This window comes from Asterias rubens, chromosome 8 (genome assembly GCF_902459465.1).
Source record: "Asterias rubens chromosome 8, eAstRub1.3, whole genome shotgun sequence".
NCBI classification, from domain to species: domain Eukaryota; kingdom Metazoa; phylum Echinodermata; class Asteroidea; order Forcipulatida; family Asteriidae; genus Asterias; species Asterias rubens.
In genome coordinates, this window is record NC_047069.1 from 15,413,050 (window position 1) to 15,430,398 (window position 17,349).

Here is a 17,349-nt window from a genome sequence, read left to right on the forward strand (position 1 = left end):
TGCTGCTAAATATTCACTAAAGCAGCTTGCTGCTGAAATAAAACCAACTCAAATATTTACTAAAATAAAACTATGTAAAATTTCGAAAGGTTCTTCCAGTTATGTCATCACTTGTTTGGGTTTTGTGTAGAGTTCATATCTGTTTTTGCTATGGTTGAATATACAATAGTTTGACTGTCAAGTATGAACTAAAGTCTTTAAATGTCAGAGTCTTCCCAAAGGAAATGAAGTTATATTATAATAGATCTTTATCATGCCGCCATCTTGGTCATGTTCCTTGTATTCAATAACAGTAGTGAATGCTAATCTTCATTGTACAAAAAGGAACCAGACTATTTTCTCCTTCCAGCCTCGGTTTGGTTACATCTAACGTAGTCCCACATCTTGCAGGAAATACTGTATGTTACAGCGCCAGGAGCGTCACTGGGTGACGGACATGTGCGCTATATAAGAAGCCACAATTATTATTGTTATTATTGATATTATTATTATTTGAATTAGAGAAAATCAAGATGGTCGCATCATAATAAAGGTCTATTGAGATTGCAGAGAAACAGGTTATTGTAAAGGGATATATTTTATCAAGAATGAAAGATGGTATTTTTGTACTTGGTATAGAAGTAGCAGGAATGTTGTTACTTCACTTTTATGTTATGAGCTCCTGTGATGTCTGTGTGGAACCCCAGTTGGGGCAAGTTTAACAGATAGCAATTATTGCCACTGGCTAGCATGAAAGGCACCAAGGCGTTTTCGCCCATGGTAAGAGGTACCTCTATGGGGAAAGTGTAAATTTCTATAGAAACATTTCAAGGGGCACCTAGGCAATGAGCAGGGGCAGTGGAGGCACTTGCCTCTGTTGCAACTGTGAAGTATCAGTTCTGCACTGTGGTGGTTGGTTTATATTTCCACTACAGAGCTATAAGTTTGATTGTGAAATCATGACACAAAGTTAATAGTTGATTTCAAATGAATAATGTTTATGCCCATAATCAGTACGTCGCAACAATTGGGCTTGATTTTACAAAGCACTAAGTCTCAGTTTAGAATGTGTTTTCAGTGTTACCATAGTGATTTGTATTGTGACATCCCACTTTGTTTAGCAATTAACACTGATACCCAGTAAAGAACAATCTTGAGCTTAGCAATTAAGATTTATACCCAGTTTTAAGATCAATTGTTTGTTGCATCAAACAGAATGAAACCACCAAAAGCTCATTGGCATAAGTGCCATCTTAGAAAATTAACCGTCATGCTTCCTGGGAAACTGAGTACAGTTTAAAAATAAATGAAATTGCCAAGATGGTAACCATGCCGTAGTTGACATGTAATCATATGTAACTGTACAAGGCTGTATAGTTTTAAACAGAATCATTTCAATTAAAAGACCAATCCATTAGGCTCTGCCCACGACGCACGTGTGAACAAGAACATGTGAGCCTCTCCAATGCCTTTCTGCACAACTCTGCACAACTCTGCCGCGCGCGCCAAGCGCACGCATGTCGGACATTATTTGTCGGGCCTTTACTGCGTTGTAATTGGTCAATACACAATGGGGCGGAGCTTAATGGATCGGTCTATTAGTGCGCCATGATGGTTGCTGGTGTTGATGGGCTCAGATTTCACCCAGAATCCTTTGCACTGCTATCATGCGCATTGGGATATGCAAGTGGGCTATTAGAAAATAAATTATGTTGGCAGTTGGCCTAATTCGTTATTGATGATAAAGGTATGTGATGCAAAAGACGAAGACATTGTTTTCAACTCAGTGACCAAAGATTAATTATATACCGTATCACATTTAATAGATTTTTGTTTTCAATCTGTGGTTAAGAATATAATTTGTATTTACGGTTTCATCAATATGTATTATGCACTGTACACTCGGTTCTAGAAAAAGAAATCCACAGGCAAATCACGTCGGTAGGAATCGAACCCGGGAACTTGCATTGCTAGAGCAGATGTAGTACCCCTGCTAGCACATAGGATTCGAAACTGCTTCTAGCAATGCAAAGTCTGTGGGTTTGAAACCCCAGCGGAGTGATATGCCTGTGGATTTGTTTATCAGAACTTGAGAAAGTACTGAACATACAGTGCTTAAAGGAACACGTTGCCTTGGATCGGTCGAGTTGGTCTTTGAAAAGCCTTTGTAACCGTTTATTATAAATGCAAATGGTTAGATAGATATTTTAAAAGTAGGATAGAATGATCCACACAAGTATCACTCGAAATTGCATGGTTTTCCTTTTACCTCGTCGACTAACACGGACGGCCATTTATGGGAGTCTTGACTTCCATAAATGGCCGACCGTGTTAGTTCGCAAAGTAAAAGGAAAACCATGCAACTTCGAGGCAAATTTGGATGGATCATTGTATTCTACTTTTAAATCATCTTTCTAACCATATGTATTTTATAACAAACGCATACAAACGCTTTTCAAAGACCAACTCGACCGATCCAAGGCAACGTGTTCCTTTATTACACATCGGTGTAAGGGTTAAAACAAACAATATAAAATGTCCCGTACTAAAGAATTTTTTATTTTTTATTAGGTGTGTTGGACAATATTTAACAAACAAAAAGTTTATTAGCGAAGAAGTTAACAAATTTTACAAAACCATTTTTTGTCTTTGTTGTGAATTACTCAAGAAGGTGTTACAGTGTATTTAGATCCCAACTTTAATGTATTTGTTAATAAAATATATATAAATATACCAAAACAACTTATAAAAGCTAATAGTAACTAATATTTAAATTTCTTGTTTCACTTGTTTTTGTATTGAAAAAAAATTACCAATGCTGTTTTGCAGTGAGGAAAAAGTTGCAAAAAAAACAATAACTTGCCTTCCTTGAAATAATAAAGATGTTGGGAAGTAATGAAGATTTGAATGTTTTCTCGTCATGTTTTAATTCTGATGAAATGTTTTTGATGTATGTGACGTTGTCATTGGCAGGCCTCAGAGTAACCCACGGTGACCACCCGAAGCAGTTGCTGTGGTGCCCTCTGCCTTTGTTGTGGTGCCCTCTGCAAAGTTCAAATACAATTTAACATTTTCCTCAGCGAGGAGCCCCTTGCTAGAGGAAAATTGCTGGTGGCCCTCTTTAAGAACGAAATTCAAAGCCTACATTGGTGACTTTGATAATGTTGAGAAAGACTTTTCTATGGTCAAAAGTTAAGACCATTAATTAACCACATTTTGATTGATTTCACTGTTTGAAAAATCTCACTAAGACTGTAGTTTACAGATTTATAAATGATCGACAGATTGGTAAAACAATATGGAGTCAATTTAATTTTCATACCACTAAGACAATTATTCACATTGCAAATAAATTTGGCCCTCTGCAAAACCCAAACCCCTGACCCGAATAAAAAAGTAAGAGACATATTATTTGGTCCTTTTTTTGTTTCAGAAAAAATGAAATACAGCAATCCAGTCAAAATCGGGTGCAAACGAAGATCTGTTTGCATCTTATGCCGAGAATCTTGCAAAACATTCTTTGACAAAATTCACTGACCCCCATAGTTTATCCCCTGTCTTTTAGTTTTACACCCGCAAGAGAAAAAAATAATGAGCCTTGAAGTGTGACGTAAGATGTTCGGGTTCAAAAAAGTACAGTAAAAGGTCAACAGCGCCCTCAATGTCAAATTAGCAACCACCTTTCAATTCAGTAAATTGAAGAGTGTCGGCGTGAATCTTTTTTTTATCACACCTTAAACCATCAATTAGTGCCGATAACATACTGAATATTAAGGAAAAGAAACGAAGAGGTGCTTGATGTGGGAGGAAAACCCTAAATTGGGAAAAAACACAATATCATTCAGGTGAGAACTGAAAACCCAATCCACACGAGAGTGAGACGAGAGCTCCATTTTGAGCATGCTGAGGTGGGGTTCGAACCGGGGTCCACGTGCGTGAGGGGCGGGGCAAGAAACCATTGGGCCAACCTTCACTGGAAAAAAAGAGAGTAAGTATTTGATAAAAATGTATTACCTATTTATGTATTATTATATATAATGTATGAATTCAACTGCTTTCAATCAATTATTTATATAATGAACAACACCCAAAAAATAAATAAAACAAAATACACCCACTTTTGGACACTGAGTTGTTTGGACTTCCTGTTATTATTCCTTTTTTTTTTAAGAATCGCGTTCTGGGGACCTTTGTTCCACTGTAAAAGTCCCCACATCTCTGGGTAGACCTACCCATTGCAGGTAGCCTATACTATAGACCTTTCTCACGCTGTCACCATCTTGGTCATGTTCCCTGTTTCCAATAACAGTAATGAATGATAACATTCATTGCGCATGGCACCAGACTATTATTTCGTCCAGCAAGTTTGGTTATAATAATGAGTTGGAATGGAGTAAAATCAAGATGAACAGACCATGATAAAGGTCTATAGGTAGGTAGCAAGACTTCAGGGACTGTTATATTATGAATCTCTCTTGTTACCCATTACAGTATAGTCCTATGGCTTTTGGCATATTCTTTTTTGGAAAAAAACAATCCCCAATGTGGCTGTTACTTTTGGCTGTAGCGTATGAAGCCAACTAAGGTACCCCCCACTCACAATCTTAAGACGGTCCCTTTGTTGTGCTTTCCCTTCCTTGTGTTCATATAAGATTTGTCCTGACGTGCCTTCAATCGAACAGAAAGGTTTATCTCTCGACCCACTTCAGGTTTCTTCAAGAAACTGTAGAGGCTTGCACAAAGACTCGAAGAACACCTCAGAGATACTCTGCCACCCAGTTGTCATTCTTCTTTCTGGATGCTTTAACAGGACCCCGTTGATGTCATTCTATTCTCGGTCCTTCTTTCCTCATCTATTCTTTCCTAAATACCTTTAACTCCTTTTTGCCTTTTAAGTCACTTTCAAAAGAGTTGCCTCTAGTATTTCCTATTTCTGTGTCTAGGCCCTAAGTGTTAAGAGGGTGGTGTGTTCAGAACATGTCTGTGAAACCTTTTTGGGTATAAAGTTTCATTTGTAAAGTCTGGCTTTGTTGCAATCAATTGCACATGACTGGAGTTGGACTAATTGAATTGGTTTCTTTACCTTTGGTGTGACTACTGTTCTGAGAAGAAAACTTGTGGAGGAAGTCCCAAGGGACGATGTCACCTGTAGAGTCGAAGCTCATAGCAGGGATGGTCTAAGGTCTAAATAATAAAGACTTGTATGTTGTTGCGCATTTTGCCAAGATAAGAAAGGGTGTCAATCTTTGCCTCTTTAATTTCAGTATTCAAGACAAGTAGGATTTGAAACTTTGCATAGCGTCAGAGCTGCCAACTTTCCAATGGGATTCTGCAGAGAAAGTTCCCTGAAGATAAACCAATCTGTTCCTGTTCTGTTAGCAACTTGATGGTTTGATCGGGCTGGGTTTGATCAGTGTGCTCTGATCCTCTTTCGGAGAAAGATGCAAGACACTGTCAAAAACCCACCTCTAGTGTCTTTTGTAAGAAACACAAACTTGGGCTCAAGAAGGATAATTGTAATAACATAATATGTCAAAAGTAAAACTTCAAGTTTGTAGAGACCACATCTTAAAGACAATATATTGTGTAACCCCTTTTTAGGCATAATGGGTAATTTCTCAAGATTCAATCCTCTGCAGTCTGATACAATTTTGATGAGTCTTTCAAACATGATTTTTTTCTTCTACCTACTGGAAGTCCTTAACTAAGTATCTATGTGAATTCTAAATGAAAAAAAGTACAGGAAAAAAAAGCAAGATATATTAAACAGGTCAACAGTTTCACTTTCATAAGGTCTTTTTTTCTCGTAGAAAATTAAGAGCCATTCAAAGACACTTTTAAAAAAAAATCATGAAATTTTCATGAAATGTTTGAAAGACTCATCAAAAAAAGACACTTTGTTATAATATCACTTCCAGCTGAAAATGGTAATCGTATTTACTCAGGACACTTTGTAGTAGAAATTTTCTTTATTATTAGCCTACATAAAATTGTAACAAATGGGTACAGACTGCATTCAATCGCACAAATTGAGCCATGGTCTTGCACTGGAAGAGGAAACGGGAACATTTAGTGAAAGAAATTGCCTGTCCCAGCTACCAACTCACCCCTATGCCCATTGTGGGCATCATAAAAGAGGGTTTTTTCTTTCATTGATAGTTTTAAAGCAAACTGGGGGGGGAAGTTTAGAATAGAAATCATTGGCCCTAAAACCACTAAAATCCTGTAACAATGCGGACGCGGAAACTTGTCTTAGTGCCTAAAGGCTCAGAGAGAAAAAGACACTTTGTTATAATATCCCTTCCAGCTGAAAATGGTAATCGTATTTACTCAGGACACTTTGTAGTAGAGTCTTTGACCAATGTGGAATGCTTAGGTTTATTTAACTCTACTAATTCATAAGTTATTACCTCGTTGCTGTAAAGGAGGGGGATCAAATTGAGTGTGTCTACCTACAATGGCAGATGCTGTCATGCCACATTTGTCATTTTAAGAATAATTTACATACACCGGATATCATAATGAGTTGATAAAAATTCAGCCCTGCATAACTTTGACAATGCTGCCACTTGTGGTCATGTTTCTTAAAATAATAGCATGTGCCACACTTATGCTAGAAAATCTTGTTAAATTGTTTTGAATTTTTTAAGATTTATTTATTTATATATCTCTTGTTTATCCTGGGTAATCCATTTAGTGAGAAAAATGCACTGATCTCCCATGGATCACAGCTTGCATAAAAACTAAACAAATCTCTTAGAAGAATTAAAGGTTACAGGGAAAACATTGCATTCATGAAAAAACACTGGACCCCAGCACCCTTAAAAACAACAAAAATGCAATTAAAATCAGATGAGTAAAAATTAAAGGGGGAAAATTATACAATTATAAAGATGCCCAACAAATTATAAAAAACTATAAATATTTACCGAAAGTAACTTTAATCAAAAGAAGCACATTGTTTTATAAATGCATAACAATAACATGCAGTTGAAATCTTGTTATGGCCAGTTATCACTCATCAAATTAAGGGGAAATGCCAAACTCAGTGGCAAAGTGATTATTTGATTAAAATAATTTGCCATTTCGTTTCACAAACAATTAGAACCACATCCTGTGAAGTCCGACCTACTGCATCAAATTATAATTTAATTCAAGGCTATGAGACCTTTATCATCAACTCACACATTTTTTTTCTTTCCCCTTTTTTTTCTTCAAAAGAACAAACCGGTCAATAACCTTTCAAATACATTTTCCGGTCACCAATCCATTACTTCATTCACCAATGTAGAGCATGGATTAGAGGAACTTAATCAAATACTTCTATCGGATTTTCTAACAAGGTATTCATATAATCACCTTGTGTGTTGTAACATGGACAACCAGTGTACTTGTCACCTCGGTGAACTTTGAGTATTCTTCTGTGTAAATTTAGCTGGTCAGAAGAGGAGGTCAGTCCGATGTAAAAGGATTGACCACTCTGCCTTTTCCCAGCCAGAGGTTTTATTGTGTGTCCATCAGTGGTATTTAATTGGTGGCCTTTTGGAGCTATTGTTGTCAATTTTTGGGGGGTGGGTTTTTTGGTTCAATGGGCTGATGACGACGCAGCTGTCAACACTGGGTCAACTAGATTACAAGGATAATTCAAAAAGTTGTTTTTTATTCAACTGGACAAGTTTTTGATCAGTTTGACAGGATTGTTCGGAGTCTTGCAAATAAACCAGAAATTCTGGAAAGAGAGAATAGAGATGCAATTTGCACAGGTATTTCCCATCATCATTTGAATGATTTTTAAGTTAACAACACTAGAGTAGTTATGAAAGGATTTAAAATTGAAGTAGGGCCTACACATAATTCTTTTCCTTTGTATGGGTTTCTTTTTAAATCCTCTCTTCCAACAGGAAAGAAAGAAAATAAAGTTATTTTTAGGGTGTCAGTCAAAATGATAGGCAGTGTGCCAGCAAAAGAACCCAATTTTTGTTTTGCTTTTGAAAATATTATTTGATTACACAACCAAGAGCACAATGAGCGCAAATAACAGGATGGATAGAAAACAAAGAGACATGTTTGGTTCTAGATGTGGGAGGAAAACTCCAAAAGGGAAAACCCAAGCAATTAGGTACAGGGACTACAACTCAATCCACATGCAAGGCCCCAGTCTGAGGTGGGATTCGAACCGGGTCCTTAGAGGTTAAAGGAAGGGAAAGAAACCACTGAGCCAACCTGATCCCCCCAAAGTTTAGGGCTTAACCTTATTTTTTCAATCAGTATAAAACCCAAGTTCGTTGCTATTTTAAATCACATCAAATAAAAAGGCTCACACAAGATGGCCAAAGATTGAGGTCATCTTAATAGATGTTAGTTTTTGCATCAGGGATAAAGAATTTTGTTTGTTTTTACCCTTACACCAGTGTGTATTGCATACTCAGTGTTAAATAGTTTGAGATCATCTTTTTCAAATATTTTAATAAAACATATACTGCACAAAAAGATTGATGTAAAGTGAACTTGACTCAGAGTTCAACAAAGACAAATTGACTAGAGCAGGGTTTTGAACCATCTAATAGCCCTATTGTTGGTGGTCTCCAAATGTTGTCGATATCTTTATCCAGGGTGCCAATAAGAAGCCATTCAAACTGCCTTATAGCCAGGGGTTACACCTAAGTTTATGAGACATCCTCCAAAGTGGCAGCCCGGGATCACCTTAAGGGGATGCAACTTTTTTTTTCAGAAATCATATAATAACCACAAGGAAAATGGACTGGGTAATTTTTAAATGATGTGAACAAAGAAAAATCTACTTGGGCGAGATTTGAACCAATGACCTCGTGTTTAATATGCTAGCACTCTACCCTCTACAAATTGATCTATTTAGCCCTATGTTTAAGGTCTCCCTATTTGTAAAATGAACTTCGCACACCCATGGTCTTCACCTCAACTTACCCCCATCCCAACCCAAGGTGGCAGTCATTGGGGGTCATCAGTTATTGATTGGGAGCTAAAGCAAGCATCAAAAAAGGGATTTTCTTTTACTAAAAATCTAGTAATTCTTTGTTCAGTCTGGGACCATGGATCCCTGCAGAACAATAGATAGATGTGCTTCACAGATTTTCTGAATTAATGAATATTTCTTTTAGCAACCTTGATAAAATAATGCTTATGAAACACACAAAAACCCTGTCAACTATAGGATTTATTGTTTGTTTGATTGATTATTACGGACTGACCATGTTTTCGGCAAACTAACTCAGACACAAGGTTTGAGAAGAACAAAACTTTCAAATGAAAAATTGATTGGCTCTATTAATCATGGTCAGTTTTTTTGGTTGTGTAACTTTGTGGTTTGTGTACACTTAGTCATTTGGCCATGATTTGTCCATGGTTGGTCCATGGCTATCAGAAACCATGACACTGTTCAAGTTGAGATGACCCTTTACAAAAGTGGGTCATTTAGCATCTGTCCACATTCAGTCATTGATACTTTGAGTGCTGATATTAATACTTAGTCACAGTTTAAATGTATGTACAGGTGTTTTGACTTGTCTTCAAGTAACTTTTTACCACTCAGAGACTCCTTAATTAGTGGTATTTGGGTTAATTTACAGTTTCAAGTGAAAGAACTTGGACTCCCTAGGTGGAGAGTGCGGTGATGTTGTTTTTTTGACATTATGGGGAGTCCCGCCTGTACGTGGAGAATGTGGAATGAATGGGACAGGTCAACACAATGACTATCATGATCTCCAGACTCTACAAGTTTCATGGGGCGCTCTGAGACAGTTCGGCACACTACTGTTGGATATTGGCTTTGCATCGCTCTCGTTTCATGGAGGGTGCGCAGAGCCAATTTTGCACATTTAGATGCATATATTTATGATCTCCTAACTGTCTGTGCGTGGAGTGCGCGGTGACCACAAAAATGCAGCGATTGGTCGGGTACACCGTGCCTCCATAGGTACACTAATACACTAACCATGCATGGAATATGGGGCAGTAAGGGGTTTGTACACAATATTACAATACATTCTCCACGCACAGGCAGGACTCTCCACCACGTAAAAAACCCAAACATGGAGTCTATATAGGTTCTCCCCTTTGTAACTGTAGTTAACCGACGTGTATTGAACACCCGAGTTCTGGGAAAAGAAATCCACAGGCTTATCAGTCGGGCGGGATTTGAACCAACACCCTTTGCATCGCTAGAGCAGATGTGTGACCACAAAGCCCAGTGGCTAGAGGCAGTTCGAATCCTATGATCTAGCAGCAGGTAAACCCAACAAAATTAACATCTAATAGTTACAGGATAAAGCCAAAAGTGCCCTTTCCTAGAAGCATTAACTTTTTGGGCACAATAATTTTTGCTTCAATAAGGCAAATAAATTCATTGTATTGATAAAAGTGTGTTAGAAGAGTATTGAAAATTGGCAATCATGAGTTCTTTAATACTTGAGACTTGCCAAACTTCTCACCCGAGAAACGGGTTGGACTTTTCCCTCCCGGTATTCCACACCTGGCAAGTGAGCAACTCTATTATGTGATTCACCACAAGAAAAGAACCCAATGTTATTTGAGTAAACAGAGCGGGCCAGCAGCATTTTGACAGATTCAGCCTACCCGCTTTATAGTGATTTGTCACAATTCTTCAGCTGTTTTCGGAGCGTTACACAAAATCTTTTGAGATTTAGTAAGGACCTTACACCCATGTGCACACACACACATTCCACGTGTTGTGTGAGAATTTTTCTTCTTGGGAAGTCCAGGGACCCTCGTCCTTTGACGAGATTAGACTTGCTTCGATTCATTCACACAATTAGTTGAATAGCAATCGGTACAGCGCACTTTCCCGATGTTTCCTTTTGGGGGGAAACACAAACACAAATCTTTAACACGGGTACCAAGTTTCCACACATGATTCACTCGCACAATATTTTGTACTCCATATTTATTTAACACATCACTTATGCATTTTAACTTTTTATACTGTCTTTATGACATATTCTAGAAATAACAATGTTAACAATGTTTTTCTTTATCATCAGTGATAATCTTTAAAACGATGAATTTCAAATATGAAAAAAGTAAAATTTGATACAAATTGCTTGAAGGTTCGTTTCCAAATTGCTGAATTACTTGGTCAGACTGGACACAAAACAGTGCTTAATAATGCACTGACAGTGTCTCTAACACTTGTCCAATCCTATTATATTATAATTTTAAACTTTAAACCAACAGTAAGAAAGTAACTTAAGTTTTAGTGTGTACATAACCATGTCATGCGGAGTACACCCTTAATATGAATAATTCTACCTTTACAAGCGAGTTAAGTGACCTACGAAAATACTAAAAACACCTCATTAGAGAGCCAGTAGTCCCCAATAAGTACCTCCAATATTTATTCTAAGGTCATAAACATTTCATATCTTGTAGACGGGCATAAATAATTGAGTGGATTTGCTCGCGGTTTCTGTCCTGGCAATAAAAATCAGCATTTTTATAAGTCTGGCAAGGACGACGTGATCAGTGTATGGTTTGTGTCAGGTTTTCCTTCAATTTTTCCCAGGGTACTTTTCTCAAGAGTCTATGAAGGTATTTCAAATAATGGTAGTCACAGTCTCAACTAATAATAAACAACTACAAAGAAAATGAATAACAAGCAATGATAGCCAGATCCCTTTAGAAAGAAAATAGAAAATTTTGTACCAGTTAGCTGTAATACAAGGCCTGATACTTCACACAGAGGCCTCCACAGAGGCAACGAAGGCAATTGCCTCCACGCCCCCTGGTGTTGGTGTCGCTAAAATGATCCAGTAGAAATGTACAATTAAGATAGGGTGCCCTTTACAATGGATAAAATGCCTCGGTGCCCTTGCCCTTTCAATAACTAAGCATACAGGCCTGGTAATATAAAAAATATACACAATCTTTCTGGCAAATGATGATGCGCATGCATGCGCATTTGCATGTATCTAAATCATATAATCACAATTTCCGGAGCCTTCAGAAGTGAAAGTGAAACACAAACCCCAAATAGGAAGAATATTAATATTCTAATGTTTTTTGAACATCTGTTTGTATATAGTCATTTCCGTTCTGTATTCATTGAACACATGAACATTTTATCATTAATTTGTGACACCACATGCCAAAACCACTCAAGACCCAGACACAACTGTGCTTACTTGCTCATCCATCAGGGTCACATTTCATGGCTCTGCTTACCGTGAAATTCTGCGCTTACAGAACAAGCCCATTTAGGCTGTTAGCAGAGCCATGAAATTGGGTTGCTGATACCAAGAGGAATTCTCATTATCAATGTTCTAATATATTCAAGTGTTGAATGTCACATGACGAGTCGTGGCTGAGAGGTTAAGAGCACCGATCTCGAGCTCTGATATATCTGATCAGCAGAGTGTGGGTTCACGTCCCGGTCATGACACTTGTTTCCTTCAAATGCTTTGTCTTGTGGATGGGACATTAAGCCATAGGATTGGGAGTACATATAAAAGAACCCAGAACACTTATCTTGGAAGAGTAGGGGTTTAAAACCACATATCCTTTGTTTTTGTTTACAGGTTTCTCGGGCTTGGGAGCTACAGTGATTAAGTTCACTCATGAAGACATCCTCGTTTCATCACCAGAAATATAACAAATAATATCAAGAATGTCCCAAGTTCTCATGCCATGTTCACATTACTAAGAAGTCACCGATCTTGGCATGGGGTGTCACACTTTTCACTTAATAAAGAAAGTGTAGAGAATTCTGATAAGTTATAAGATTTCATATGTACATCCAATGTCTTTAAAGAATTATTAAATATAAGTTCATACAGTTATTGATAATGTTTGTTTTGATAAAAGATTTAATACACTTGACATAACTGGCACCAAAATAGCAGTTTGTATGGGGTGAGACGCAGTAAATGCAGTCTGGCCGCCCAAGAAAAGCACCAAGTTGTTATAGGGTGTACTTTTTCCCAACACAAAACACAATGTCCACAGATTTACATTAAACTTAAAGTTTGAAGATTATGATAGTAGAAAGCGTACCTTGAAATTTTACTTACTGAGGTGCTGTAGTTTTTGAGAAATGAGTAAAACAAATAATTTCCGTCTTAATTTTAGCATGTAAAAACGTATTAACCAGTTATGCTATGGTTTTGGTATAATATCATAACTGGTTAATGGGATTTTACATTCCTGGGACGAAAATTATTTTGTGACTTGTTTTACTCATTTCTCAAAAAACTACAGACCCTCAGTTGGTAATATTTGAAGGGAAGCTTTCCACTATCATTATCTTCAAACCCTGTAAGTTTAATGTAACTCTATGGACATTTTGAAAAAGTACCCGAATCCTTTAAGTTTCCACAGATTCTATTTAAGACTATTTGTACAGAAGCCAATGACTGTACATGTACATGTACAATTTTGTTATAAGATTCGGGAGATCATGCATATAATGATGAACATTGGGATTTGCTGTAAATTTAATATACCTGAAAGTAAAACATTCACACACAGCTTAAGAAACAAGGTAGTTAAAGCCATTGGACCCTTTCGGTAAACACTATTGTCCAAGGCCCACACTTCGTGTATCACAACTTCTATATCAAACAACAAACCTGTGAAAATTTAGGCTCAATCGGTCATCGGAGTCTGGAGAAAATAACGGGAAAACCCACCCGTGTATCCGCGCGTTTCGCCGTGTCATGACATGTGTTTAAAATAAATCCGTAATTCTCGTTAACGAGAATTGATATTGTTTTACTGTTTTCTCAAAAAGTAAAGCATTTCATGGAATAATATTTCAAGGGAAGTCTTTCACCACTACCTTCTGTAAACCCTGTAAGTAATTTGTAAATCTGTGAACTTCTTCTTCTTTTTCTGTACCGAAAGGGTCCAATGGCTTTAAAGGCAGTGGACACTATTGGTAATTACTCAAAATAATTATTAGCATAAAACCTTACTTGGTAACGAGTATTGGGGAGAGGTTGATAGTATAAAACATTGTGAGAAACGGCTCCCTCTGAAGTACCATAGTTTTCAAGAAAGAAGTAGTTCCATGAACTTGATTTCGAGACCTCAGATTTAGAATTTGAGGTCTCGAAATCAAGCATCTGAAAGCACACAACTTCGTGTGACAAGGGTGTTTTTTCTTTCATTATTATCTCGCAACTTAGACGACCAATTGAGCCCAAGTAAGAAGCCTGATCTTTGACAATTACCAATAGTGTCCACTGTCTTTAAGACAGTCCTATGAATGGAAATGCAAAACAGACTTTCAGCAACAGTTTTACTGAGAACTTTATACCCTGACTCGACCATAAAGATAGATTTCTACTTCTGTGCATAAAAGATTTGCATTGGGTCATTTGATTATATGTAGATGAGAGGCCTTTGTCTGAGTTACCATTTGTTTTGCACAGAATATAAAACCAAAAACAAGATCTTGGCAAACAATATCACTTTTTTAAATAAGTTGTTTTAACAAAACCTCAATGTTTGCGCTGGCCATTATCAAAGATTAAACAAATGCAACCCACTGTTTTAATCTTTGAGCTGGACACCCTGCTGGTCACTCTAAAATGACACTCACAGCTTGCCACTTAAACCAAATAATTGATCTTATTACCAATTTAAAAAATTGACCTTCATTACAACAAAAGAAACTGGCCCGTTTGGAACCACTCCAAGTTCATTGTGGCGACCCAAAGTACTTACAATAAAAATGAGTCTGGCAATGGCAACAACAACACTTCAATAGCTCCCAAACTAATAACAGGCCAACATGTCTACCACTCTAAGACTATTAATTTAAAGAAGTTTGTTGTTTTTAGACACAACTTTATGTTTCAGTTTATGATGGAACCCTCATAACTTTGCAAAGTTCTTGATTTGTTCCATTTTATTACCAAATACAGATGTGCAACACTGAGTTGTCTCTAGTTTCAGTCGTAATATTAAAGGTACCGGGGTAGCCTTATACAGGATTGGCAAGGATACACACCATCATTGTTAAATTTAGTCTGAAAGCTTACTGATTATGAAGTTCAAACTAGAACAAATTTGTTTACTATAAGTCATATTTGAGAAAACTGTATCCAAACACCTTTAAAAAAGAAAAAACAGCTGATCCCCCCCCCCCCTAACCATAACTAAGGACAATCTGTTTATAATATCATACTCTGTCCTTACTCTATGATAATATGATGTAAATTGTGCATGATTTTTCTTCCGACTCACGTTTAACCGATAAAGCCAAAATTTTCACAGGTTTGTTGTTAATTTATGTATATTGTACGGTTGCTCACACAAAACATAAACACTGTGGAGACATATCTCTTCATTGTTGAAATGAAAAGTAAACACGATATCATCCAGATTGAATGTACACCACGCCCAATTACCGATTGTTGCCTGTCTCCATTAGAGCAATAAAACCCAATCTAGATGTATCTAAATAACCTTACACAAATTGTATATTTAACTTCTCTATGTCTGACCATACATCTGATACCAGGTGAATAGAGGAAATAGTTGAGATGCCTATCTCACCTGGTGGCAAGGCCAACTTGGTCTAAGCCACAGTATTCAGATAAGAAATCACAAGGCTATTGCAGCTGGATTTATACCAGTGAACCCCTCAAGTTATAATCTTTGGTCAAATCCCACTGTTCATAAAACCCACAGAATACCACATGTGAAGGGCTGGGAAGTAGGTTTTTTCCCTTCAAGGCTGATTTAGACTTTGAGACAAGTCATTAAATGTCTGTTGCGATGATAGCAAAACGGCTCTCTTGCAACTATCCTGCGCTACTGCTGCGCTGCGCGAGACTACTGCTCTCATTTAACAGGTGAGCATTAGTCTTGACACAATAGTCTCGTGCAGAGCAGCAGAGATAGTTGCGAGAGAGCAGTTTCACTTTAACGACGACAGACATTTAACGACTCTACTACACGTCTAAGGCTGATGATGATCATATTATTTTGTTTGTGGTTCTTCAAGAATTTTAAATTGAAATAAAATTGTAACTGCAATGGCTGCCCTATGTACCTTCATACACAGATGAGTCACTGCCATTTTGATCTAATTTAGAATACACCTCGCAAAAAAACAATCATCCAAATTGATTTTTTTTGGTTAAAGCCAGAACAATTGGAAACACTTTCCTGCCATAAACCCCTGCTCCCTCAACATGACATTCTGTTGCAGTTTTGAGGCAAACACAAAACTCCATCTTGGTTATTAGATTCACAGTAAATTGGGTCAGGCAATAAAATGCGTCTACTGTCTGAGTCATTTTTAATAAAACAGTCCACCTGTATCTGGGTTACATTCACAGGCAGCAATAGCCATCAAAAATTAGAACAAGAGTCAAGATCAACAGCTGTCCATCAAATGGCTCTCAGGTCTCAATGACCAATTGTTTGAAGGCAGCCATGCTGTGTGATAATATTTGCATTCTACAAGACACTTATCAAGGCAAGCTTAAAACATGTGTGTAAATATTTGTTCATGTTCCAAATTCCTGCTTTGTCTCATTTTCCGCACATAGCATAACATTTTGGAAACTATGTTCAGGTATTTTTTTTTTTTTTAGTAGCAGATCTTTGCACTGAATGTTTTTGTTGTTGAAGGATTAACTCTGTTTGACTTTACTGATTCATCCTTGCTCAATGGTTTTATGGTGGTGATTATAAATTCCCTGTCAGTGACTTGGTTATCTATGAGTTAACGATCTTGAGTTTCATCACAGATGGAATTATTGTTTTTCAATTGAATAAATGTGAGAATTAAAGTTTCATTTAATTTATTCTGGATGTGAGGCCAAGGTCTCCCAGAAAAGCGAACTTGATCACTGTAAGCTGTATACCCAATGGAGAGAAGACAGGAAATGAAGTTTCGGTTTTAGATGTCACCTGGGAAGAAAACCATAAAGAATTCTTCCATGGAAAAGCCATGCAGTCGGGTAGGGGCTGAAAACCCAATCCACATAGTGCCCCAACGTGATTCGAACCGGGGTCCTAAAGGTGGAAGGCGAGGAAATATACCACAATGCCAACCCGAACACCCAGTTGCAATAGCTCCAGAGCAAGGAGCTTGCTGTCTGATTCTGGAAAGAACATTTTCCAACCTGTTCTCTGAGCACAAATTTTCACAGGTTTGTTATTTGATGCATACGTTGGCATACACCAGGTGAGGATACTGGTCTTTGACAATAGTAAAAGTATACCCTGCATTTTAAGCTATTCACTGATTGAAACTATTCAGAATTCAATAGTTTCATATCTAGAAAGGAAAATAACAAATACTAAACCAAAACCTTGTAAACAACAGGAATTTGAAACTGAAAATAAGGTTTGAATCGGACC